At 47.6% G+C, this 25,082-nt stretch overlaps 1 protein-coding gene and 1 non-coding gene across 3 annotated transcripts in view; one reads left to right on the top strand and one right to left on the bottom strand.

The window, feature by feature from the left end:
• Nucleotides 1-4,518: 4,518 nt before the first annotated feature.
• On the bottom strand, nt 4,519-4,591 carry TRNAA-AGC (transfer RNA alanine (anticodon AGC)). Its single transcript has one exon. It is a non-coding gene; the product is annotated as a tRNA-Ala (tRNA).
• Nucleotides 4,592-4,664: 73 nt separating this feature from the next.
• The window catches only part of LOC138111390 (USP6 N-terminal-like protein), a 76,469-nt gene continuing 56,051 nt past the window's right edge, over nt 4,665-25,082 (top strand). For both annotated transcript variants that reach the window (XM_069017068.1, XM_069017069.1), the window contains exons 1-2: nt 4,665-4,768; nt 17,831-17,912. The gene's annotated coding sequence lies outside the window, so the exon portion shown is untranslated. The remainder of the gene's footprint in view (nt 4,769-17,830; nt 17,913-25,082) is intronic.

Here is a 25,082-nt window from a genome sequence, read left to right as displayed (position 1 = left end):
GAGCTAAAACCCACCTTCCTCAGTGCCCAGAAGAGAGTTGAAAGCCAGGGAGTGCACCTCTTCCGCATTGCCTCTCAGGAAAACAGGGTCATCCACACAGAGTTTGCTAGAACAGTCCTTGTGCTGCTGGGTCTGACCTGAAACTTGCTAAACCACAGGCAAGAGCTTGGGGATGGCCCAAGCTCCCTCCCAGCTTCGGTACTTGCTAGGATGCTCCCTGGCAGGGAAACGGATGGGATGCTGTGGCTGCTGAAGGATGTCTCTGCCCTTCTTGCTCGGCACAATGCTTTCAGGAAGACCGCTAGTGTTAGGAAGAAAGTTAATGCTGGCAGGAGATCCCCTGGTCAACCAGGCAATTTGAAGTCAGATGCCTGTAATTCAGCCCAACAGCAAAGGTGTCATTTCCTATCCAGCCACCACTGGCATCTGTCTGCTCTTGGTTCCTGCTTGGCTGCACATATCGGGAGTCTCTAAAGGGCAAAGTCTAGTGTTTAACATTAGAGGTTTCAGAGAAGTTCATGTCACGTGGATCTTCTGTTGACCTCCTGTCCTGGGCAAAGCACCCAATACACTCTGGTCTGTGCTGGAGAAATATTAGATTTACAGGCCAAATAGCCATGCCAAAAAGTTGTGTGCTTCTATCTCCCTGTCATCTCTCTGGCTGCCCTCACTGTGGGGACAACAAAAGGCACCTCAGGAAAAATCTATTGCCCTTCCCCAGCAAGCAGGACCAGGCCATCCTGCTCATTGAGATACACACAAATCCAGAGGAAATGATGCAAAATGGGGCTGATGAAGCAAACAGCAAACACCAGTGAGAAATATCTGTGTATGTCTTGCCGTGGAAACAGTGGAAGACTCCTGACATGGAAGGCATGTCCATTTGGTTATTTGTACAGACTCAGGCTGATTCCCTGAAGATTCCTTGAGAAGGCTGACGGTAACATCTGCCCTGTGTTCCCTTCTTTATCACAGTTTCCCATTATCTTCCTGAGTTCATTCAAATTTATCTCCTCTTTTTTTAGATCCTCCCCCTCCTTTGGTCTTTGTAGCAGGGAGGGAGAGCACGGTGATGCCTGTCTTGCCCCTGCTGCCTTTGAGCACAGCTGGCATGAGCACATGAAGTGTAGGTCTTGTGTCCTGGCATCTGAGGAAGTTGAGATTTGTCTCTACATTTAAGATTACTTTATTTTAAAACTAAATTACACACATAACTGTAGATCAAACTTACAAAAGAATACTTAAATTAAGGCCATTAGTGTAAGCTGAAAACTCCACTTTTTCCCCTTCTAGCAGTCTCCTGTTCTGTCCTCTCTGCTCTCATGATGCCTCTGTGCATATACTTAATTATAATTAAAGACAGTAAACTTCTTAGAGTAGTGGTAGATCTTTTGCTAACTTGGCTATGTGATCCCTACCAGAAAATTCATTCCATAAATTCAGCTGTGGAGATTAAAACAGCGAGTTGCAAGCATGTGCCCAGCTCCATTTGTTGCGCTGAGTGATTTGTTTATATCCTACTTGATCCATTGCTGGAAGCCATTTGTTCCTTGAGCCTGTGTGCAGGCTTGAAGTAAGCCTTTGTAGGGTGAGGAAATGCAAAACTTGGGTCATTCCTGAAGAGGGCTGATTAAGCACTGGGGAGCGAAATATCTGTGGAGCTAGAGTGGAGAACCTGACACTGGCTTAACTGATGCCTCAGGAGCTAAAAAAAAAATAAAAGGAGGTCAATAAACATATGCTGGTAGCGAGGTGGCTGAGCAAGGTTTGGGTTTTTCAGCAAATACAGGCAATTGCTCATCCTGACTTGCATGTGTGCACACACGCATATGGATGTTCCATACTGTAGCAGCTCATTATAGATTCACACAAGAAAACCATTAGGGAAGAATTTCTTGCTGTTCTGATGTGGTCGCCTTGTTCTTGTAAAAGAAAAGCTGTTCTCTCCATTTTGCACTGTTTTTGTTTTTGGGGGGAGTGGAGAGCTTTATAATGAAATAGTGCTGTGAGTATATGTGTAATATTTTATCCCTGTGGATACAGTCTTTCACCGTGGGTCGAGCGAAATTGGAGCCCAAGAAAAAGGAGCTTTCCAGATATGTTCATCAACCAACACACCTTCAGGAAAAGTACTGTCAGAGGAATTTTTCTCATATCCCTGCTTTTCTTCTTCATCTTCTGCCTCAGCCTGCGGCAGTCTTTGCCTGCCCGTCTGCAGAGGGCGATGCAGCATCAGTTTGAGCAGATGCAGACCAGATGCATCAGATGCAGACCAGACTTAGGGTCCTCTGGTTTTCCATCGTCCCGAAGTTGCCCGTGGTCACCAAGAAATTGCAGGGGTTGAGGATTGAGATGGGGCCACAGCTAGAGGGGAAAATGAGAGGACCAGACCAAAGACACAAACGTATTTCATAACACAGTCTCTTCATGCCAGCTGTGTAGCAGCTGATGAAATAGGAGACTGCAATGGATTTCACTTTCCTGTTAAATCCTGCTGCATAGGAGGACTTGAATAATTTGCTGAAATTTTGAAGACCACTGTAGGGACAGCTGGTTATTTCATGAGTTTGTACAGGACTCAGAAGCGTGAGTATAAATCAGCTTTAAAAGGCAAGAATGAAATCTCGAAGCTAAAAGAACCCCAACAACCATACACTCACTTGTTTTTCAGACTTCAGTTTGCATGTTACCATTGCCTTTTTGCAGAAAGGAATAGTAGATGTCCTCTGTCAGTAGAGACATCTCTCTCTAGTCTCCATGAGAGCACCCGAGGGAATTAATGGGTATTTGTGCCCAAAAAATCACTTTGTATTCTAGAGTCACCAATGTTGGAAAAGACCTCAAAATCATCGTGTCCATCCATTAACCTAGCACCACCGTGTTCATCACTAAACCATAGCCCAGAGGGCCACATCCACATGCCTTTTGAACACTTCCAGGGATGGTGATTCCAGCACTTACCTGGGCAGCCTGTTCCAATGCCTGACCATCCTTTCAGGGAAGAATTTTTTCCTAATATCCAATCTAAACCTCCCATGTCACAATTTGAGGCCATTTCCTCTCATCCTGTCACTTGTCACCTGTGAGAAGAGACACCCTCGCCTCACTAAAACTCCTTTCAAGTAGTTGTAGACAGTGATAGGGTCTCCTGAGATTCCTTTTCTCCAGGCTACACAAGTCCAGTTCCCTCAGCTGCTCCCCATAAAAGTTGTGCCATAAAAAAGCCACTGCATCCTCTCTTCAATCCAGTTCTTCCTTGGACTTTCAGAATTAATTAGCTGCAAAGGTTTGGGGGTGGGATATTTCGAAGTCTCCTAGGGTGTAAGCTGGGGCCTGTGAGCAGCTTGAAAGCTGAATTTCATTCTTTGTCATTGAAATTTGCCAGAAAGGTCATTTCCTCTTGCATGTAACAGAGGAAAGTGCTCAGAATTGTTTTCTCCCGTTGGTTCCCTGTTCAGTTTGTGACTGGGATTGAAATGCCAACTGCGTGTAATCCTGTGGGGTTGGTTTTTTTCCATGATACACCTTCAGTTCTTAAAAACGGCTTATCTTTATTTTTTAAAGCTTTTGGTTATTCCTTGTGGCTTGTTGCAGTAGAATAGGGGCAGAATGTGAAGCATTTGCTTGAACCTTGCACCTGGATAAATTCAGGGAGCAAAGTCTTGACCTTTTTTTTAGTAAATGGCACCTACATCAGTGACTCCTTAAGATGTTTTGGTTCCTTCTTAAATTTACTGAAAGCAAACGAGTGTTTTGGCTCTACCAGAGGCCCCCAGGAGAAGGGATCTCTAAAGGCTTTCCTGCTCTTGGGTGGGATGAGAAGGGGAGGGCTGGGACCAGAGCTGTGAGGGAAGAACTGGACACAGTGGGTGCTGCTCACTCTTCTGGCCTTGTCCAATATTCAGTAAGGAAACAAAAGACCCTCTTGCAGTGCCAGGAATACACAGTGTTCTGCCTGCCTTATGCATGGGATAGGTAAATGCATCTGTGTAGCCACACCAGGAGCAGCTGAGGTCACTCAGTCTGCTGAGCCTGGAGGAGACTGAGGGGAGACCTCATTGCAGTTACAACTTTCTCGTGAGGGTAAGAGCAGGGCAGACACTGATCTCCTCTCTCTGGTGAGAGTGACAGAACCCGAGGGAATGGCCTGAACCTGTATTAGGGCAGGTTTAGGTTGGGGATTAGAAAAAGCTTCTTCACCCAGAGGGTGGCTGGGCACTGGAGCAGGCTCCCCAGGGAAGTGGTCACAGCACCAAGCCTGACAGAGTTCTAGAAGTGTTTGGACAATGCTCTCAGACACATCATGTGACACTTGGGGTGTCCTGTGCAAGGCCAGGAGTTGGATTCGATGATCCTTGTGGGTCCCTTCCAACTCGGCATATTCTGTGATTTTATGGTCTTTAAGAATGTTAAGAAAGCGAATAAAAATATAAAGAATTTCAAAAGGCAAAACCAGCAACGCTCTGGTTTACAAAAGAAGCCCGTTGCAGGCTAACAACGGAGGGCAGGAAAAGCAGCTGGAGAATGCGGGCATCGATCCCGCTACCTCTCGCATGCTAAGCGAGCGCTCTACCATTTGAGCTAATTCCCCGCACCGGTGGCTGCTTTGCCAAGAGCCCAGATAGTCACTTCTCGCGAGATGCCGTGTGCAGCCGGCCGTTACACGTCCCGGTCCGAGCTCCCAGTGCGCCTGCGCGGGAGCACGACGGCCGGGGCTCGGCGGCGGGCCGGGCTGGGCGCGCGCCGGGAGAGGAGGATGCGCCCCGCGGTGAGACCTGGAGCGGGAGCGGGAGCAGGGCGGGAGTGGGAGCGAGATGCGAATGGGAGCGGGAATGGGAATGGTGGGAGGCTGCAAAGGGCTGTGTGTTGGGGGGCAGGATGCGTAGGGCTGTGTGTGTGTGTGTGTGTGTGTGTGTGGGGCGGCGGTGCGTGTGGAGGTCGGAGCGGGGGGCTGAACAACCGGCAGAGGCTCTGCCAGGGGCCTGGGCCGGTCCTTTGAGTCGCGGCGGGGCTGCGTTGCGGTCAAAACAGAAGGAAACAACCAAATAACAAAAAACCCCCCACAAAATATCGAGCCCCCCCCAGCTGATGAAGGGCGCAGGAGCTGCCCGGGTGACCCCGGTTACTGTTCGGGGAGGCTTCGCGTCCCCAGCAGCTCCTCACGGCCCTCGGGGCACAGAGCCCGCACCACCCCCTGCGCCCCGCAGGGACTCGGGGTGACACTCGGGCTGGCTGGGCAGCCCAGGGAGCCCCCAGATACCTGCTGCCCAAATACCTGCTGCCATCTATGCTGGGACATCCGGGCTGGGTCCCTGTGCGTGGCTGGGGCAGCTGGGGATGCCCAAGTGTCTGGGTGAGCGAACCTGCTGCGGGCAGTTGGTTCTCCCCGCCTTGCCTTGCAATGTCTCCTTTGTAAACAACACCCACAGAAGTGAAATCTGGCACCGTGGTGAATCGTGAGGTCTTTTCCCTCAAGAAATGGTTCCGTTTGCTCTTGTGGTCCAGCTGGAGTTAAAGGCAACAGTTTCCTTGCTGGACAAGGAGGGAGATGCTGGCTCTGGAGCAGGGAACTTCAGGTGCCTGCCGAAATGGCAGATGAGGGCATGTACTGGAGTCTTCTGGGGAGCTGCATTGACCAGATGGGAGTTTGGTCCCCATTCTGGATGTGGGAAAAGGAGTGCCGCCAAGCAAGGGGTGCATAGCAAAGCAGGTAAGAGCATCAGTTCATTTCTCTGTGAGCGCTAGGCTGAGGAAGATGAAGCTATTGATGGGCTTGCCATATTTAATTAAAGCTGTGTTCAGAAGCAGCGATATCCAGGCTTAGTTAAAAACCTGTCATTCTGGTAAATGTCTTGCCTTGTCCTCAGTCACTTCCCCTCTGGTGTTCTTGAGTAAGACAAGACAAAACCCAAAAAGCATTGGTGGCCAGTGCAAAATACTTTCTGAACCAAAGCGGTTACAAAATAACCTTGTTGTATAACCTCCGTGGGGGCTGCTTAACACCTAGCTATGAGGAGAGCAGCAGTGTCGTGGGCTGAGCAGGCCGGGTTGCAGGGAATGGTCCAGGTCACTGCAATTCACTGAGCCAGCAGGGAATTTGGTGAGAGTGATGGGACTTGCTGTGGCTTTTTGCTCCATCGAGTTCCTGGGCGCTTTACACTTTGCTTTCCTGCAGTACTTTTCTACTTCTACCTTGGCCATATTCAAGCCATTGTTCTGTTGGATTCAAAACCATTCTGTGCTCAATTTTACAGCCTTCCTAAGGGATTTGCCTTAGTTCTGCCTCTGATATACAAGTTACTTTTTTGGGATGCATTTGCTGAGCTATCCTCCCCCAGACTATGAATTTCTGATTAAATACTCCTATATATCAACAGCTTTGAAAATTAAATAGGTACAAAACATTACATATTTTACTTGACAGGTTTCGGGCTCTGTGAATGGGGTCTGCTTCTTGCAGAGTTTGCTTAATAGCGTCTCTGAATGACATTTTATTGAAATACTTGGAATTTTAAATTTACCCCTCTTTTGTTCTTTTTGACGTGTTGCATCTTACTTTGAAGGGCCTGTGAAGCATGACCTCAGAGCTCTTCGGAAACTCTCCTGCCTTTCATTTATCGTTTTCACGGTTGTGAGCTTCCTTCTGTTTTGTTTTTTGGGTTTTTTTTTTCATCAGAGAGAAGATTGGCCAACAAACATGTTCTGAAAGACATGTTTATCTTTAAGAAAAAACCCAACAGCGACCAAACAAGCAGGCAGCCGCACCCATCCAGCAGTATGATTTCTTATCTTAGAGCTTGACTCATAATTCTGATGGCTCCTTATCCTTACTGGGTTTTTTGAAAAGAAAGTAGTTTTCTTAGCTATTCCCCTGGGTGACACGCTGGAGAGCATTGCACTTGTGTAATTTTCTTTTTTCTTATGTCCTCTTGTCTCTTTTACATCACCCTGAGCAGCAGAACCCCATAATCTTACCCTAGGCTTCTCTTTTTATTTTTTTTTTCTTTTTCCTGATATGGAGAAAACAAGGAGATGCTTGAGAATATCTCCTGCTGAGGAATCTCACCTTCAACACACACGACAGCGTTTCACCAGCTCGGCTTTGCTAAGTATCAAGCTGACTCTGTGGAGCTGGAAAATATGTTTCAGGCTGTGTTTTGCATAGATGCTCTCAGATGTGAGGTTTCACCGCCTGGGTGTTACATGTGTTTTTCCTGTCACGGGGCAGTCTGCCTCTGAATCGTGTTGCTGGGAGCTCCTGGCAGAGCAAATGCAGGGGCAGGGGGAACAGAGGCCTGTCTTCAGCCTTGCTTCATCAACCCCAGCCACAGCCCTCCCTCATTTGTGCCTTGTTTGGTTTAACAACAGGGTTGTACAGCAGCTTTTCCCACAGCAAAACCTCTTTTCTCCTGTTCTTTAGAATTAAAATCTCACCAAAGAATTGTGTGTTAAGGTGGACTTTGAAACTCAAAGCTTTTCAGTCCTTCACAGTCACGCTGGAGTAAGTCCTGTGCTTTCCTCTCCTTCATTTTAATTACAGGGGAGAGTAGTTCAGCTCCCACAGCTCAAGCTGTTGGAAGGACATGTCTATGCTCTGCAAATAAACTTTGTCCTTGCTTTCCCCTTTCTATCTTCCACTTGCTCTGGCAGAGCTGTGCTCTTGAACAGTGCTGGGCAAGCATTGTTCGTGTTTTGGTGGATCTCTGTTTTCTCCTTGTGCTCCCTCCACACTGAGATTAGAGAAGTACTCTTGCAGGTGGCTGGGAATATACCACCTAAAGAAGCCTACAGCTGCTCTGTGTGAAGAACAGCCCCCACAGATGCTGAAGTTGCAGAGCTATCCATGCAGCTTTGTGGTAGGGTTGCTTGCTGCATCCTCTTTGGTTTTCGGCAGCCTGGGACCTCCCAGTTGTCCATTTTACTGGGTAGTGTGGGGGTTCTTTAAGGGGCTGGTTCATGCCACGCTGCAGATTGCTCAGCGTGGCACTGCAAGAGCTGCTGTGGTGGAAGGCAGATTTCTAGAATGTGCAAGATACTCTCGTGTGCTGAGGGTAGCAATCTCGGCTGGTTTGCTACCATACACCTCCCCATTTGAAGCAGCAGTGGGTATTTCTGAAGCAAGTATTCGGACTGGAGTGCTTGCTCTGATTTTCAAGCTGGGTGGGTGCTCTCCGTAGCTGTGGGTTTGCTTTGGCACCCTCAGCCTGAGGTATTTGTAGAGGGACCATTGTAGATTGTCCCCTGTAAGTATCTGCTCGAGTGCCAGCCATGCTTGCCGGCTCCGCATCCCGCCGGGTTGCTCCTGCGCGTGCCATCCCCCTTGCACTGCAGAAGAGCTAAATCAGGGTTGGAAGAAAACTGGCAAGAAGCCTGGATGTTCCTAGAAAGATATTGATTGCCCTGGACAGTTCGGGGTTGTTCCTTTTGTTTCCCTGGCTCTCGTCACGGGGTCGGGCTCGTTCGGGCAGCAGCTCACTGGAGGATAGAGAAACAGTGCCGGCTTTGCGGGCTGAGGCTGGAGCGGAGCCATCCCAGCCCGCCTCTCTCAAGTGTTAAGTCTGAAGCAGCCTGCCTGGTAATTCCATTAATGAGAGCCTAGTGCCAGAGAGATAAATGTAATTCCAGGGTAAAGCTGATGCTCGGGCTCAAACAGAGAGGATTTGCTGGTTCTCCTGGGTGCACTGCTGTGAGTAATGTACTCCGGTATTACCCACAGACGATGTTGAAAGTCTACATGTCACTGCAAAGACTGGGCAGTGATAAAAAAATTTGCTGCTAAATCTTCATGTGAGGAAATCCTTAGCTCCAGAGCATAGCTGTCTCTTTGCAACGGGTTTTACCGGGAATAAAAGTTTCCTGCTTAACTCCTGACATGCATGATGGCACCATGCTAAGCAGCCAGCTGATCCAGGAGACAGCTTGCATGGGCTATAGCCAGAACGAGCTCTCTTTGTATAATCAATGCGGAACAGAAATTATATACCCCGTGTGTGTCGCACCAGAAAGCTTGCAAGCACCTCAGAGCCAGCCACCACAATTGCAAGTAGCACAAGCTTCTCTACATTTCTGGCGATGTGGTCCATACTTGAATTCAGAGCTTACTGTCCTGGCCAGCTGTTTTCTCAGTTTGATTTCTTTTTGAAATAATTTTTTTCTGATTTTTCACTTTTCTTAGTTAGATTTGCAGATCACATCTTCCTGATTGCTGTTGTATAATATGTTTGTGGCATTGTCATCAAGTCTTGTGTTGAAAAGGAGTGGTTAATTGGGATATTTTTAGCTCTCCTTGTGGCTTGGATCCTGGAAATCAAACACAGGAGCCAGCACCATTCTCTGCTTTCTGCAGAGAAACTTCCTGTGCTGCAGGCAGCAGCTGAGCAGTTGTGTCCGGCAGGGTGAGAGCTCATGGTGCCAGTGAGCCCCAGTGCCTCCCCAAAATTCAAGCAAACAAATCACTTGCCTCATCTTCTGGAGCTCAGTGAAGGATTTTCCTTGTGAGAAACTACTTGTGATCAGTCCAAGGTGAGGGAAAAAGGTCCATGAAGAGGAAGCAGGTGCTGGGGGTGCTCAGGCCCTCTCATACCCCCATCATTCCAGCTTTGCCTGAGTGTCCATCAGTACACATCTGATCTCCTTAGTTAGGACTTGGGTCCCTGCTGGCATCCTGACAGCAGAATTAAAGCCTGCTTGCTCAAAATGCTTGTTTGTTGGTGTGTTCAGCAGTTTGCCAGTGCCTCCTGCTGTAAGAGGTGTGGGGGAGAGTGGCTCATTAAGCAAAGTGACGTGCAATGCTTTGCTGGTGACCTAGCAGCAGCTGGGACAGCCAGCCTAAGTCTGCAGGCTGCTCCTGCATCTCTTACTTCTCTTTGCAGTGCTGTGCAGACATGCCTACCTTCTTCATGCGCATGCTGTGGGCCAGTTCACTCACCAGAAATCAGGATCAAATGCAGATTGTCTTGGGTTTTTAAATCTCCTGCCTCCCCTTGCCCTCAGTTTTCTTCATTAATCAGTGAGGGTTATGCATGTGAGAGCCACATCTGCCACTCACCACCACGGTGGTAGGATTTTGGGGGAATACAGTATCAGTCTGAGCTACTGCAGTTGCTTTAAAAAAAAATTTCTCCTGTTTGCATCATAGCTGACTACACAAGTTTTAGTTTATTACTTAGTTTAGTTTATTGCTTTATTATTTAGTTTTCTCACCCCAAGTTAAAATTTTTGAGTGTCTCCTTTTAAAGCTCTGACATGTGATTTGGGCTTGAGTGGAGCAAGGTTCCACTGATAGTGAGTTGTGTGTCTTGTCAAACATTTCAATACAGAGTAGATGGAGCAGGTAAGAAAATGACCAGCATATTTAGAAGTTCAGTTTCTTGAAAAATTGTCTCTGTGGTGTCTTATTCTTACAGATCTCTCATTCCTCCCCCTTCAGTTCCATGAGTCAAAAGTGGTCATGAGAGTGTTGATGTATGACTGGGGGGAACTTAGCAGGAAGGATCCTCTGGTGGTAACGAAGTGGGTCAGAAGTGTTACCTGTGCTGTTGCTGCTGCTTATGATGTTAAGCAGATAAAGTTACTGAAATTACTTCAAAGCCTCACTATTTGCTTTGCTCCCTGACTTGCTGCATGAGTTTCACAGGGAAGCTTGTATCTGACCTGCAAAGCATTGATTTGTTTGACGGCTCTTGTGGCCTAGGTGCACAGTTGAGCCACTTTGTTGCTGCCACAGTCTAGGTGGCCTGACACTGGATTTTTTCTTTCCCAATGTATTTTTGAGCTACGGCTGCATTCCCATCAGGTTTGCTGCAGAGCTGACCAGGCTGATGGTGGTAGCTGTGGTGGACAGATACCCGCCACTCGGCTCCCTTAGATAAAGGGCTGGTAGGACCATCACTTGACCCCCAGAGATGCTCTAAATGACTGGAGGCTGAGCAGAGCCTGATGCATGGTCCTTCTGCCTGCCTTGAACTTAAGTTGTAAATCCCACAGCAGGCTTGGCAGGGGTGACCCGATGGCTGTGCTTTGATACGTCTGTGTGCTGAAAAGATGTGGCTGGAGTCTGCTCAGGGTCTCCCATGCTGTGAGAGAAAGATGCCATGAGGTACAGCAGGTGGAATTTGAAGTCGAATTTGGAGTGGGAAGGGGGCAAATGTAATATATAGCTGAGAAAACCAAGTAAGCGTTACAAGACCTTAACCACTGAAGGGGCTGGACTTGTTTCCAGTTGATGTGTTTAAATTGTGATTAGTCACCTCCTAAAGTAGGGTGCTGTAATCCAGTTTCTGTGGAAAAAATTGCACCATACATATGTCAATACAAGGGGTGGACTCAGCTGAGCAAGAGTGTGTGTGCTTTCAGGCTTGGTCTATAAATCCCTTCAGCTATTCTGGCTCTTTACAGACTCGTGAGAACTCAGGAGTTTTCCTTCCTGCAGCGTTGCCCTCGTCATGCTTTTAACATCTGAAGGTCTGGATGGAAGTCATTGTCATCTTGCCCTCTTCTGTGAGAGCACTCAGTCTGATGGCAGGCAGAGGCTTCATGGCAGCCAGAGCTTTTCCTTCCAGCAGACTGGAGGGAACAGGAGGGAGAAGGGGCAGGGGGTGTCTCTGCCCCTCTTTGGCAGTGGACTATTGTCAGCCTCCAGTGTGTCCGAGGAAACTGTTTTTCAAGATTTTTGTCTGGATTTTACAGGGATCTCTTCCCTTACTGCTTTCCTGCCTTGGGCATGGATGCCAGCTGAATCTCCACTGATGTCTTCCTGTGGCATACCCAAGCAGATCAGTCCTTGGGAGACTGCACATCACCTCTGGCAGGGTGCTGGATCTGGCATGGGGACGGCTGAATGGACAAAGGGGTCCATCCCCAGAGAGGCTGGGCAGGAGGGGTAGTTGCCCCTGGGAAATGCATCCGTGGTCTTTAGTTTGCAGCTCAATGTTTCTATTCCCTCTTCTCCAACTGCTGGAAGTGGCAGACTGAAATGAAAAGATTGGGGTAGCCAGTATCCTGCTGGAGCTCAGAGGGGATGAATTTAGCTGTTCTTGTTTGAGTTCAAGAAATTGCATTAAAATGAGCAGAGAGGCTGTGCACTGGAGGCTGCTTCCGCTGCAGGCATCTGCTTGCAAAACTGCGTTGCAGAGCGATTCCTGCTGGTGCTGCAAAGCCGGTGGGGAAGGCAGAGCTGTGGCATGGGCCAGGAGACCTTTGTGGAGGTGCAGCTGAAGGGCTGATTGCTTTGGCAGCTCGTCTCCACTTAGAAACAGGTGTGGGCATTGCTTCCATCTGTTATCAGTGGTCACTGGTGTCTTGGTGAGTGCAATGAGCTGCTTCTCTCTGCAAGCTGAGGAGCCGTGCTCTGCCCGGAGTCCCTGCTGCTGGGAGGTGGTAGGCAGGCAACTGGAAGGTCCCCAGCATAAATGCTGGACATGTGATGTGATGGCTCTTGTGTCCTGTCTCACATTAGCTCTGTGGTTACACCAAGCTGCAGCTGACTTCTGAAGCTTTTCTCAGTAAAAATAGACCTGAATTGATCTGTTGTGGTGCGCTTTTTTTTTTTTTTTTTTTTTCTTTTACTAAGATGAATTTCTGCAGAGATGAAAGCTTGAGCTTTATTACAAAGTCCATGATTTTCTTAAGGATGCTTTGGGATATTCTGAGGGTGTACATGTGGTCTGCATGGTAAAAGTTGTCTGGAAAACTGGCAACGGGTCAGTTGGACATGTGTAGCGGGTTAATTGATTTTAGTCCTATGGAAACTCAGTTTTACTAACTTGGTGCTTTTTCTGGTGGGGTGAAAAAAGAGCTGTGTTAAGTAGAGGGGCAGCTCTCGGTATTTCTGTGAAAGGTGTTTAAAGGAGGCTCGAATGTGAGTTTTTGAACTGTGCTTGTCTGTTCGTGTTGAGAGCTGGCAGAGTTGGTGGTTTCAGTGGGAGCACATGCAACCATCGAAGGCAAGGCTTGCCTGGGGGCCCTGGGGCAGGAGCCTGTGTGACTAATGCTGTGTAATTCAGAAAAACAAGGCAGGATTAGCTCTACCTCCTTCCCCTCTGTAAGGAGTTAGTGGTGGGGAGCTCCATCAGACTGCTGCTGAGATGCTTGGATGGGACCTCTGAGCACGTTGATGGATCGTCTCCCTCCACTCAGTGCAGCTTTGTGACCTGTACTTTTTAGCTGGGGACTGTGCCTCTTGCTGGTTTTGGAGGTGAGGTGACTGGCTGGGATGTGAAGGCTTGTGCTGGCAGGTCCTCTGATAGATACCCTGAGCTGCACCTGCATCTGCTGCAACCCCTCCATCCACACCTGTGCCAGAGGCAAAGCAGGATGGGGGTGGAGGGGGCTCAGGCTTCCAGATGCTGGGGACAAGCCAGCCTGTGGGGACCATGCAGGGCTGTGTTGTGCTCCTCCCTCTGCACTCCTGGTGCTGTTGAAGGTGGTCACATGTCGGGATGAAGATCTGGCTTAGAGTTTGAGCCTGTGTGTCTACTTTTCCATCTTTATTTTCCAGGGTTTCTCTGCAAGGAATTGGAAAATCCCCTCTATAGGCTGCTGTGACAGCCTTAGAAATATCCAGATGGATTTGAACTTTGGTGCTGCAAAGGGCTTTGCATATTTATTTTCAGCTTCCTGCTGTCTGCTTTGCTTAAGAGCTTTTGCTAGATCCTTTGCATATGCTTGTCCTTGCTCCTCTGCTCCTGGAAACCATTTGAGAACACCCTTCAGCTGTGACAAAACACCCCTCCCTCCCCCCGAAAATATCCCCAAACCTCTTGGAGGAATTTCGTTTTACCACTGTGCCTTGGTAAGCTGCAAGGCTTGCATAGCTGTGGTGTGTTGCTGTTTGGGTACATCAGCCTAGTTTGGAGACCTCAGAGAGCAAATCACCAGGCTGTTTTGGAGGGGTCTTTAGAAAAGTGAGTGACTGAGCATGCTCAGCAGTGAATGGAGCTGTTAAACTGATTTTACATGACTTACCCCTGTGCAAAGACAAAGATATGATGGGTTGAAGCCTCATCTAGGTTTCCACATGTACCACTGTGCCATCTTTCTGAGGTCATGCTTCTCATCAGCTTTAGCTGATCTCAGGCTGTTCTCTTGCCAGAAATTCTTCCCCTTCATTTTCTTTTTTTTCTGGGATGGCTTCCAGCTGGATCAAGCAAATGATGGTTGCTACCTCAAGTGTAGAGATGACTGGGATGTGTAGAAGGGGGAGGAGGGAAAAGGCAGGACTGTCTGTTGTGGCAGCAGAGGGTAGTTTTGGATCAGTTAAGCTGATGATCATGTGGGAGTGGGGATGGCTTGCTGAAGGGCAGCTGTGTAGCCCCTGGTAGAACAAGTCCTGCTTCTACTTCAGTTTCCGTCCATGTAAAAGGGTGGTAAGGATTGCCAAGTGCGTTAATACTTCTGGGAGGCTACAGTGTTGGTAGAGTCCTTTGTGGGGCACTGCTGACAGGTGGCTTTGTGTCCATGCTGCAAGAGTTTGGCTTCCCAGTTAATCCAGGGGAGGCTTCCCTCTGGGAGGACTTTGAGCACAGCTTTTAAATAAAACTTTCTGCTGAATGTATCAAGGAGAATATTAGGTTGAATACAAGGGAGAAGTTTTCTGTGATGAGGGTAGTGAGGCACTGGAACCTGTTGCCCCCAGAAGTTGTAGGTGCCCCATCTTTGGAAGCATTCAAGGACAGGTTGGATGGAGCTTTGAGCAACCTGGTCTGGTGGAAGGTGTCCCTGCCCATGGCAGCAGGTTGGACTATATTATTTTAAGAAGTCCCTTCCAACCCAAATCACTCTGTGTTTCTATGATTTCCTTGCTTAAATATACAGCAGATCAAGGCCTGATGTGTTAGTGCCTCTCTGGGAGGGAGAAGTTCTGCTCTCCTGTTCTCCTCTAGCCCTAAGGCTGGGGATAGGTCTATTTTCCTGACTTGTTATAAACCTTTATCTGACCCATCTCAGGATGAAAAGACATTGTATTATGTCCGTGTTGCAAGTATGTTGTCACCTTGAGGATGACTTCTCAGGGCCTGGTGGCTGGGCAGCTGGCATGGCTGTGGCAGCACTCTCCTGCTGAGGTCTGAGGAGCGCATCACATATGTGAAGGGAGTTGTGCATTTTCCTCCTAAAAGCAGCACACTTGGCCTTGATGTTGATTGTGGGGGGCCAGAGCTGTTTGTCTGAGCTGGAAATTGCTGATGTTGGAAGATCATCACAGGATGGGGGGAGAAAATTAGCATAAGCCTCTTAGAGAAAATTTAATTATTTCTCAAAGTTGTCAGGAAACACCAATCTCCCTATTTAGGCTTCAGAGTAGGGTTTCTTTTATGGTGAGTGTATCTGCTTGTGATGGGGGTATTAGCAAAGCTGCATAATCGAACTTGGGGTCTAGCAGGTCCTCCAAGGTCATGTGCCTGCACTTTTGGTCAATGCCACCCTTCTCTTTTTACTTTTTACTGCTTCTGGTATGGCAGACTTCTGGTCATTCCTGCTATGCAGAATTGCCCTATTTCTCTGCCCCATCATTGTGTCCTTCACTCCTGATCTGGAGATGCTTCCTTCTCCCTTTGTAGTCGCCTGGCATCACTCAGTCCTCTGCTGCCTTGCTTCATAACCTGCTTATAAACTGTTGAATCTTTGTTTGCTGCATTAGATGAAATAAAAGGTTATCATGTTTCTGCAGCACTACTTCAGTCTGCAACAAGCAATGAGTCATCTTTGTCTTGGCCAAGGACAGAGGGTCCACTGGGGTGGTGACACTGAGAAATGCATATTTTGATGGACAAGCTGGAGCTGCAGGAAGGTAGCAGAGGAGCTCAGCTGTCATGAGTGTGTCGTCCATGCTCTGCATTGCCTGGTTGTATCTTGGCAAGGAGCAGCCCTGGGACGAGTGACTCTGCTGGGCACTGTGAGAAGGAAGTTTGGGAACCAAGGGGCAGGCTGGGCAGTCTGATTCCCTGGCACTCAGCTCTGTTTCCAGTGTATTTGTTTGCTGCGGTACAGAATGCTTTGTCTGAGAGCTGCAGTTGCTTTGGGAAGGCAAGCCAGGCCACCTTCATATGGCTTTGATTAAATCCAGCAGCACTTAAGGAAGCTTCAGGCATCTCTTTTAGCCTTGCTCGGCAGTACTGGGAGGCGAGGACTTTGAACTTTGCCAGTGATGTTTCTGCAGCGTTGTCTAAGAGTAGGAATCGCGTTGAGAAAGTTGTTAATGGAAAAAGGAACCCGAGGAGGAAGGGAGAAAAGGTTCTCTGGTTATCAGCGTGTTGATTCTCCCCATGTGCTGAGCCCTGGTGTAGGCATGGGTCAATGCCAGTGCAAATGAAGTCCTACAAAGCTAAAGCAGGCCCTTCAGATTTAAGCCACGTAAAATTAAGGTATGAATTTCCTTGCTTTCTGTACCTTTATACATAACCTGCCACTGAAGATTATTGTCCATGTCCTGTTATTTCTGCCCTTGTAGAACTGCTGAACAGTAGTGTTCATTTACTGGCTTCAAAAGAACAACAGAAGACCCTCCTGGAGGTACATAACAGGAGTAAAAAGCTCTTGTGTTTTGGCTAATGCAGAGCAATAGGGTGATGGAAAATTTGTGATTGAGGCTGGAGACCAAGGTCTGTGCTGTGGTCTTGTGGCCTTCAGCATTTTCATCCTTAGAAATGCATTCAGCCTTTCCATAATGGGAAAAGAGAAAGGGGAAAATGAGTGAGGGGGAACCATGAATGGATTACACTTTTTCTCAGTTCTTTAAATACCAGCTGGCAATGACAGGTCTCTGAATCACCTGCAGAGCCTGGGGAAACAAGTGAGTCTCTCTTTCTCAGTCCAAGGTAAACCAATGTGCTGCATGAATAAGTTTTCTCACAGTACATAATGAGGTCCAGTTGGCAGGAAGTACATGAGACATTGTCAGGCTGATTCTGTACCTTCCACTTGCTGGTTTGGTGTTTTGACTAGAGACATTGTCTCACAGTTTTCTTACCTCCCTCTGCTTCCAGATCCTCTCTATGTTACAGTGTGTTTGAGGATGGTCCCTCATCCACCATGTTCCTTGCTATCCCCAAACAATTGCATGAACAGGATTGGAAAAGTAAAGTTGTATTAGATGTGGTGACCTTTGCTTCAGTTGTATCATCACAAAAACATCTTCTTATGGCTGCTTAGAATTGTTTCCAGTAAAACATTTCTGCTGTCTTTTCTTTGGCATGCAGCAGGCACTTCAAATGCCCAAAGTGAGGTGTTTTTGCAGCCCACAGAGGTGACTTCTATCACAGCTCTTGCTCAGTGCTGGCTAAATGTCTTTTGTGTGACTAAGGTACAAAAGCTTTATACAGCAATCAGTGGAAAATATAAAGCCATTTGTATTATGAACTATAATGATGATGAAGAAAAAATGGAAGCAGCCTGGCTCTGACATCATGTGGGATTTGCCTCCTCTGCAAACTAGAAGAAATCACACAGGTGCTGTGGAGCAGATCTTCAGCAGCATCTCAGGGGGTGCAGTAGGGACATTGTAGGTGATCCCATTTACCAGCCTCTTTTCTACCCCTGCACATAGATGCTGTCTTCAGTGCATTGGCTGTTGAGGAGGCTTTACTGGATTAACAGCCTTGGTTTGGTACTCATCATCTTGCCTTTTACTTTGGCTTCCTTCTGTGATTTTGGAGAAGTCCCCTGACAGCCTCATGCCATGTACCTCTGATATGGTGCCAGGGCTAGACAGGAGTGTGTTCAGGGCTGGGATCTAACACCCTCCTGGTTCTCGCGAGATTGCTTTGGCATCCTTCCCTTTCACCAGCCAGCTCTTATTAATGTCACTAATTACTATTCTCTGTAATGCTTACAGGATTTGCCAGTTCCTATATGCCGATGGGAATCGTGTTATGGCTCCGTGTCAGTGCTATAGGAGATGCTGATGCTCTGAACAGGTATGTTTGTCGTGTTCCTGGCAAGGGGAAGAGGGGCTGTATGTGGCATGGGGTGAAATGTGTGCAGGGTTTGCCTGACGGGTGTGGAATGGATCCTGTGGTGCAGACTGCTCTGCAGTGAATAGTGATTTTTTCCATCCAGAGGTTTTGAGAAAACACTGAGGCAGAAGATAAGGTTTGCATTTAGCCTTGCTGACAGCCCTCTGAGGAGCAGGTTGAAAAACAGCATCGTTGCAGAGCAGCTCCTGGGAGGCCGTGCTCCTTGCTAGCACAGGCACTGCCTTTTCCTTCCTGGAGCACCAGCTGGGGAATCCCGGCCGAACTCGCGGCTGCGCAGGCGGCTGCTGCGCCCTCTTGCTCAGCTGGCCTTTGCAGCTCCCCCGTGGCGTGCGTCCGCCTGCGTCCCGAGCGGGGTGGGAGGGAGCTGTGTGCGTGTTGGAATCCAACCATGAACAAATCTGCTGTTGTTTTCTTAATGTATGGCAAGAACAGCCTGTAGCAGCTTATTCCTCCCTGGATAATTACTGCTCTGCTCTGCCACTGATTGCTCTCAGGAGCAGTGGAGTAGTGCCTCCCCTGCGCCGCCCTGTGCATCCTTTTGCCTGAGTTATTTGGTTTGTTATTGCTTTAAGGCATCAGTGCTCAAATGAAAAATCTAATCTGCTCTCTTTGCAACTGTTTGACATTCTAAGTGCATTGCCTGAGTCGAAGTCCCTGAGATGCCGAACATGCTTTCAGTGATGCCTCTCGCTGTGCTACTAGCAGGTCTGCTGGCACTTCGATTTCAATTTCTGCATTACTTTGAGGAGGGGAAAATATAGGACTGGGTTGCAGTCTACTATTGTATTATCTGGAATTGTGTTCCCAGCTGATCAGAGGTGTGTGTGCAACCACTGGAATTGGAGTGGAATATTTTGCCATCTGTGCTTGCTTGAGGGAGGTCTGAAAAGTGGGTGGATGATCCTGCTGTGGGAGTGTTAATGGACAAGGAGGGTTGGCCTGGCACGCAGAGCTTGAACCTTCAGCTTGCCCTAAGAGCTAACAAAGCAAAAGAAGCTCCTTCTGCAAACGTCCATCCCTGATGGATCTCATCAAAATGGCATTGTCTTGCATTTAGCTTGCCTGAATGGCCCATTTGATTGTATAAGGATATAACCATAACTTGCTGCATAAAGCTTTCTTGATCCCTGAAAAGGTGAAATGCGTTCATTATGGAAAGAGATCTTTCTTGAAAACCTGGTTTATCCGGGACTGTCTGGGTGGTGCTGCAGAAGTGCTGGAGGAGTAGGAGTCAGGGTGGAGCTGTTTCCATCTAATTCTCCTGTATTTCCTGGGGTTTATCACAGCATGCAAGCAAACTTGCCCTCTGCTTTGGAGCTGAAAGCAGAGCTGGTTAGTAGAGCACTGCTTGTGCTTCCCATGTCAGCCTTTTCCTTATGCTTTCCTTTTCTTCAATTAATTGTCTAGTGTAAAAGGCCTCTTCTTAAAGGGGAACAGCAAAGGTAGGTGTGCCTCTATTTGCTAGCAAGCTGTTGCAGGTGTGTCTGAGTTGGGGGAGCCAGCACTGAGTCAGTGTCCCAGACTCCTGGTGACTCAGGTGGCAAAATCCCAGGTCATTCCCTTCTCATGCCTGAATGGCAGCGAATTTCCTGTAACAAACTTTCGCCTTCTGTAGTGACCATGTAGGGAATGCTGTGCCATCCTCTCCCTCCCGTATGGGTTATGACCGGCTTGGTTCACTGGGGATGCAGGCAAGTGGTGGTGGTGGTGGCACTTCTCTTCCTGCCACCACAGGTGGAAAGTTGATTTATCTCAGCACCCTCAACCCTGCTTCTCTCCTTTTTTTTTCCTCCCATGTTTTTTTTGTTAAGATGGGATAAGTCACAGGCGTTGCAGCTGTCTGTTGAGCTTGAGGAGATTCTTATGCAAATCTGGAGGCTATGTTCTCCTGGCAGATCTGCTTGCATGCATTATCCACTACTTCGTTGTACTGGAAGGAGATCTATTTTCTGAAACATGGTTTATTTTTAGTCAAGACTTTCCCTGTCTAACTGGCAAAAGTTCAGCATTTGCAGCAGGATTTGCAGAAGAAGTAATTTTGCCAAATCCTCAAACTGGGGGAAGGGAGAGGAAACGTTATATTGGCTAGCCAAAAAGCTAAATGCTGACTTGAAAAATAGCTTAGAACGCTGTTGTGAGAGCACAAGGGTTGGGTAATGCAAGTTGAGAGCAGCGTTGTGTTGCTGCAGTGGATAACTCAGTCTGGGTTGCTCTTGCTTTTCCTTGTGACGGCTGCCACAGAGGTTAACCAGCAGTGGGTGAGAGGTGCTGCTCAGGGGCAGGTGGTCAATGAGCCAACCTTTTGGCCTGACCCTGAGCAGTGAATTAACAAAGTCACGTTAACTGCAGCGTCCATGGGAAAAGTTCTGTCCCTGCAGTGCATTGCACTGTCCTGTTGCACCTGCATTTGGGGCCACTGGAGGCTCACCGAGGGTTGAGCTTTTTGATGATATGGGATATATCATGCCCGTGTTTGAGTACCCTTGTCAGATACCCTAAAATGAATAGGGTGGCACATGGGATGTCCTGGGGCAGTGCTGCAGCTGTCTTCTCCTCTCTTCCCCAGCTGCTGCTCCAGGGACAAACTGTCTTCACATGCCTCATTGCTTTCACCAACTGCTTCTAACCACTCTGGGTCTTGCACTAGTTTCTCACATGAGCAGCAATCTTTCAGGGGTGGAGGGATATTTTCTTCTTGGTCTTGCATCTCCTCGGATGTTTCCACCACTCCTTTAACAGAGTCATCTTTCTTACCATTAGCTGGTAGTGCTGCAAGCACCAGACATCTGAGAATGACATCAGAGAGCAGATGACTGTGTTCAAAGCCTTTGGTACTTACTTCTCTGAAAAAATGAGAGTTGATTCCACATATGGGCATGTAAATGATTTGTTTCCTGCTGCAGGTTAACTCCTGCCATTTGCTTTATCTTTCTTTTTCTCCCCCCCAGCCAGCAGACAATTGCACAGCAGCTTTGTCATGGTTCCATTAAGAAAACAAGGAGAAATCCTTCAGTTCCAATTTGCTTCTGAATGTTTGGAAACCAGAAAAAAGAGAGGAAGTAACACTAGGAATTTAGGTGTATTCTGCATTTGGTCCAAGTGGGTACATGTTGCCTGCAGGTAACAGACTTGTATCTTTGTGAAAGGATTGGGGATGAAACAAAATTTTAAGTGCTGTTTCAGTCATTGGAGTAGAAGCACCATGAGAATCAAGGTAGGAGCACTCATCAACTGCTTAGAGCAGTAATCTTCCTGAAGGAATTAATCTAATTTAACCTGATAAAAGAATTTATGCAGTGGGGGAAGTCACCATTTCCTGCCAAGCTTCCTGAGAAACGAGGAAAAAATAAGTGCCAAAATGACAGTCTTCTCTCCGTGGGGGAGGGGGCTTATGTCTTCCTAAGACCTGTTATTATCTTTCTGTTAAAAACCATCTATATTAGCTGGCAAATCAGGATTGTTTTAGCTATTCAGTTTTCCCTAGTTCCCTGGGGACTTCTAGTTGCAAACCTATTTCCAAATCCCCTATCCCTGTGGGATGCAGATGATCTTGTGTGCCCCAGTGTTGATGCAGCAGTCGCCTCCGTGCTTGCCATACACCTGATGGTCTGTGGATGTAGAGACTTCAGAAGTTTGAAGCTTTTCTTTAGGGAAAGTTTGTGGGTGGTTGGGTTTTGTGGTTTTTCCTTACATTGCTAATTATTTCAGGGAAGCTCCTATCTTACTAGTGCTTTCTCTCCAAAAGCACTTCTCTTCCTCTCTGTCTCTTGCCCTCAGAGGCTGGAAGAACACTGATATGTCAGGAAAGCCAGCCTCTGCTTTAAATGGCCTTGAGCATGTCAATGTTCAGCTCAATTTCCTCTTAGAGTGGCTTGCTACAAAATGAGCAGGAATCTCAGGGCATCCATGGGTCAGCTTTTTTTCTGATGCTCAGGTTAAAGCAAGTAGAGTTTTGTTCCAGATGGGTGAGTGTGTGGAGGAGGAGATGTCCACTTTGAGTTTTGAGTACTCTGATAGGAAAATATTTTTTCTATCAGTGAATTTTTGCTGATATCACTGAACTGTGCTTAAAGTATGTGGGCATATATTGTAATCTCCTGGCAATGTCACTGAAAATAGCTGTCCTGGGTTGGCCCAAAGGTGCATGTAAACTGCTAAGGTCTGAATCAATACCCTGTCTCCAGTGGTGTAAGAGGAGCTGCTCTGGAAGGAGCTGGATGGAGGCTGAGCAGCCTAATTCAACATTCCATCTGCTCTAGCTTGACCCTGTGCCTTGCAAATATGCTGGGTTTTAAGCAGGCTGAGAGCTGCTCTTGGCTGGCAGCCTCCAGCCCCAGGTACTGGGGCAGGTGAGGAGCTGCCACGTCTGTGGCTGAATGCTGGAACGCACGTCTGCATGGGAGGGTGCAGCAGCGGGAATTCTGGCAGTCTCTGGGTTACCTGCAGCGAAGAATGGAGCTGACTTCAGATTGCTGGTTTTAAAACCTTTGTTTAGTGCAGGTGAGTAGTTCCGTGGGCATTCCATCATTTGTGCTCACCCAGCCCTCCCAGCACAACTGTGCCAGTGCCAGTGTCCCTCAGCTTGGTTTTGCCAGCAGAGACCTCCTGCAGCCCTCATGGAGGGCCAGCTTTCAGCAACTGCCTGAATTGCTGCTTATCCCCAAAGGTGCTTCTGCTCTGCTTTGCTCTGTAATTACTTGCCACGCATTGTATCCTCCCCAGCAGCTTTCACTGCAGTTTTTAAAAGGGAAGATAAGGAACAGTGGACAGATGGACATCCGGGAGAACTGCTGGTAGTGGGCAGGGGGTGTGGTTTTAGCCCTGGTACTTGCATTCAGCATACTCTCCAGGCAGGATCCCACTGTGATTCTTGATGAAGTTTCCCTTTTCTTGGCTGGCTCATTGGAAAACCCTTTTCACTCCAAGTTTTGTTTGGAAAGAGAGACGCCCACACAGATGGCTGTTCTTCAGTTGTCATTCATGTTGGAATTTTTTATGTTCCTTTTTGCATTACCCTCAGGTGAAACCCAGGCTTGCCAAAAAAACATTTCCCAGAATTAGAAAGAAACACTAAGAATATTCTGCTGCATCTCTCTCTAAGCTGGGAATGCAGTGGGCTATCTCATATTTTATCAGTTCGCAAGGGATTGTGTTGCTTTTTCTTTTTGGCTGAGTTTCCATGTAGTTCACTTGTTTGTGTTCCTCAGAGAAAAGGTACAGCTTTCATTAAGGGTGGTTTTGGCTATGTTTTGCTCCTTGCTTGAGACTGTCTGAGTGGCTCCACTTTTTCCAGACAAGTGCCAATGCTCTGCTTTGGAGTCCTGCCGGTCTCATCTGATAAGGGTTGGGGTGTTTTTTTCCTCCTAAGTAGCTCTCAGAATTGCTGGATTGATAATAATGAGTGTTTTTAGGCCTTTGAGATATTGTGGCAGAGGGGAAGGGGAGGAGAACAATAACACTGCTGGAAAACATGGGTTTGGTGTGCTGGTGATTTAGGAAACTGAAGTTACAGCCTCTTGCTTGGACCCCTTGATGTGTTCCAGGATGCTGTGGATGGCACAGACCATAAAACCTGAATGGTCTTGCATTGCTCCTGGCCATTTAGCTGTAGAGAAGAAGCAGAGTTAAGTCACAGCCAGCCAGTGTGCAGCTGTGGTTGGACTTCACTCTCTAAGTGCCCTGGAGGGGATGCTGGAGGGTCCCGCACCAGGGTGCAGGAAGATGAGGCTGAGAAAATAGGTGAAAATGGCAACCTGAAATGGCAAAGGTTTCTGGTAGGTTTCTAGCATTGTGGCTTGCTGGCCATTTCTTTATTTTGTTATCTAACCCTGCAAAATTGCTGTGGCAGGGCTGGTAGTAGGCTTTGGGAGGCTGGAAAGATGCCAGTACAAGGAGGTGGCTAGTGCTTCCTTCCAAGTGTATTAACTCATTCCTGAAATATGCATTTCTTCTAAAAAAAAAAAAAATAGTTTCTAGGGTAGCTGTTTTTGGGGCCTCTGTGGTCATGCTTTGAGTGGAAATAAGACTGTCAAAGGGTTCTTCAGGAGGGCAGGGCCAGGCACATGCATAGCCTTAGATGGTGCTGATAGTGCTGCCATCAGCCCCATGTGTTTCCAAACCTCCATGTTGCATGGTGAGGAGCACACCAAGGAGAAGCACTGTCCCCCAGGGATTTAGCAGATTGCATCTAAATCAAAGAAGATTTTTTAAAGGAATTGACAATCAATCTTCTACTCCTTGTTTTTTGCCCTGGCACAGTACTGGCAGTCCAGGTGTGGTAGCTGGGCTTGTCCCACATCCAGGTGGAAGCTGTTGGGAGCATTGGAGTGGGGAGGATCAGCGGGTGGAACCCTGAATGGTGTGAGTGCCCAGCAGTTGCCAAAATGCCTGTGCCAGTTTTCCGCTAAATGCAGTCCTGATTAAACAGGGCAAAAACCAAATGGATGGGAGCCGGGATAAATGGTTTGACCGTGGTGATTTTCTTTTTGGTCTTTATTTCCTAGCATGCAGTTGCTGTGATTCTTTTGTGTTACTTTTATCATTCTTGATTTCTGAAAGTATGTTTTCCTTGTTTTATTCTTTTCCCGAGGGTTTTGGGCAGTGTTTTCCAAAGCTATTGTGGTGGGCATTTCCCTTCTCTCTCAGAAGCAGCTTTCATTTTTGAATGAATAGCTCAGCATTGTTCACATTGTTTTCCACTTTTATGGGCTTTTTTCCCCTTTTGACTTTGACTAAAGCAGTCTCCTAAATACCTCTGGAGTCTTTTGGGTCACTTTGCAGAAAATATTTCTTTCCTGTTATAGAAGGCCTCATATTCAAAGCTCCAGGCAGGAAAGCTGTTTGCAGCACTCACATTGGAGTTTCTGAAAGTATGATTCTTGCACAGCTTTTGCTTGGTTTTGGCTGGTTTCAGTTAAGATTGTGCTGAGTTTACCTTTGAGCAGGACTTCATAACCTTGTTGGAGTTGAGTTTCGTTGAAACATTTCTAGTGACATAACCCTGCTACTGCTGGTTTCTACAGAGCATCCCACGTGCTAAATGTGTTCCACTCTTCCAGATCAATGCCTGTTTTCAAACTCCCCAAGTTTCCTGCAGAAATAACAGGTTAT

Source organism: Aphelocoma coerulescens, chromosome 5, assembly GCF_041296385.1.
Source record: "Aphelocoma coerulescens isolate FSJ_1873_10779 chromosome 5, UR_Acoe_1.0, whole genome shotgun sequence".
NCBI classification, from domain to species: Eukaryota; Metazoa; Chordata; class Aves; order Passeriformes; family Corvidae; genus Aphelocoma; species Aphelocoma coerulescens.
The sequence above is the reverse complement of the archived record's forward strand: the minus strand, read 5'-3'. Positions and strand labels throughout refer to the sequence as shown.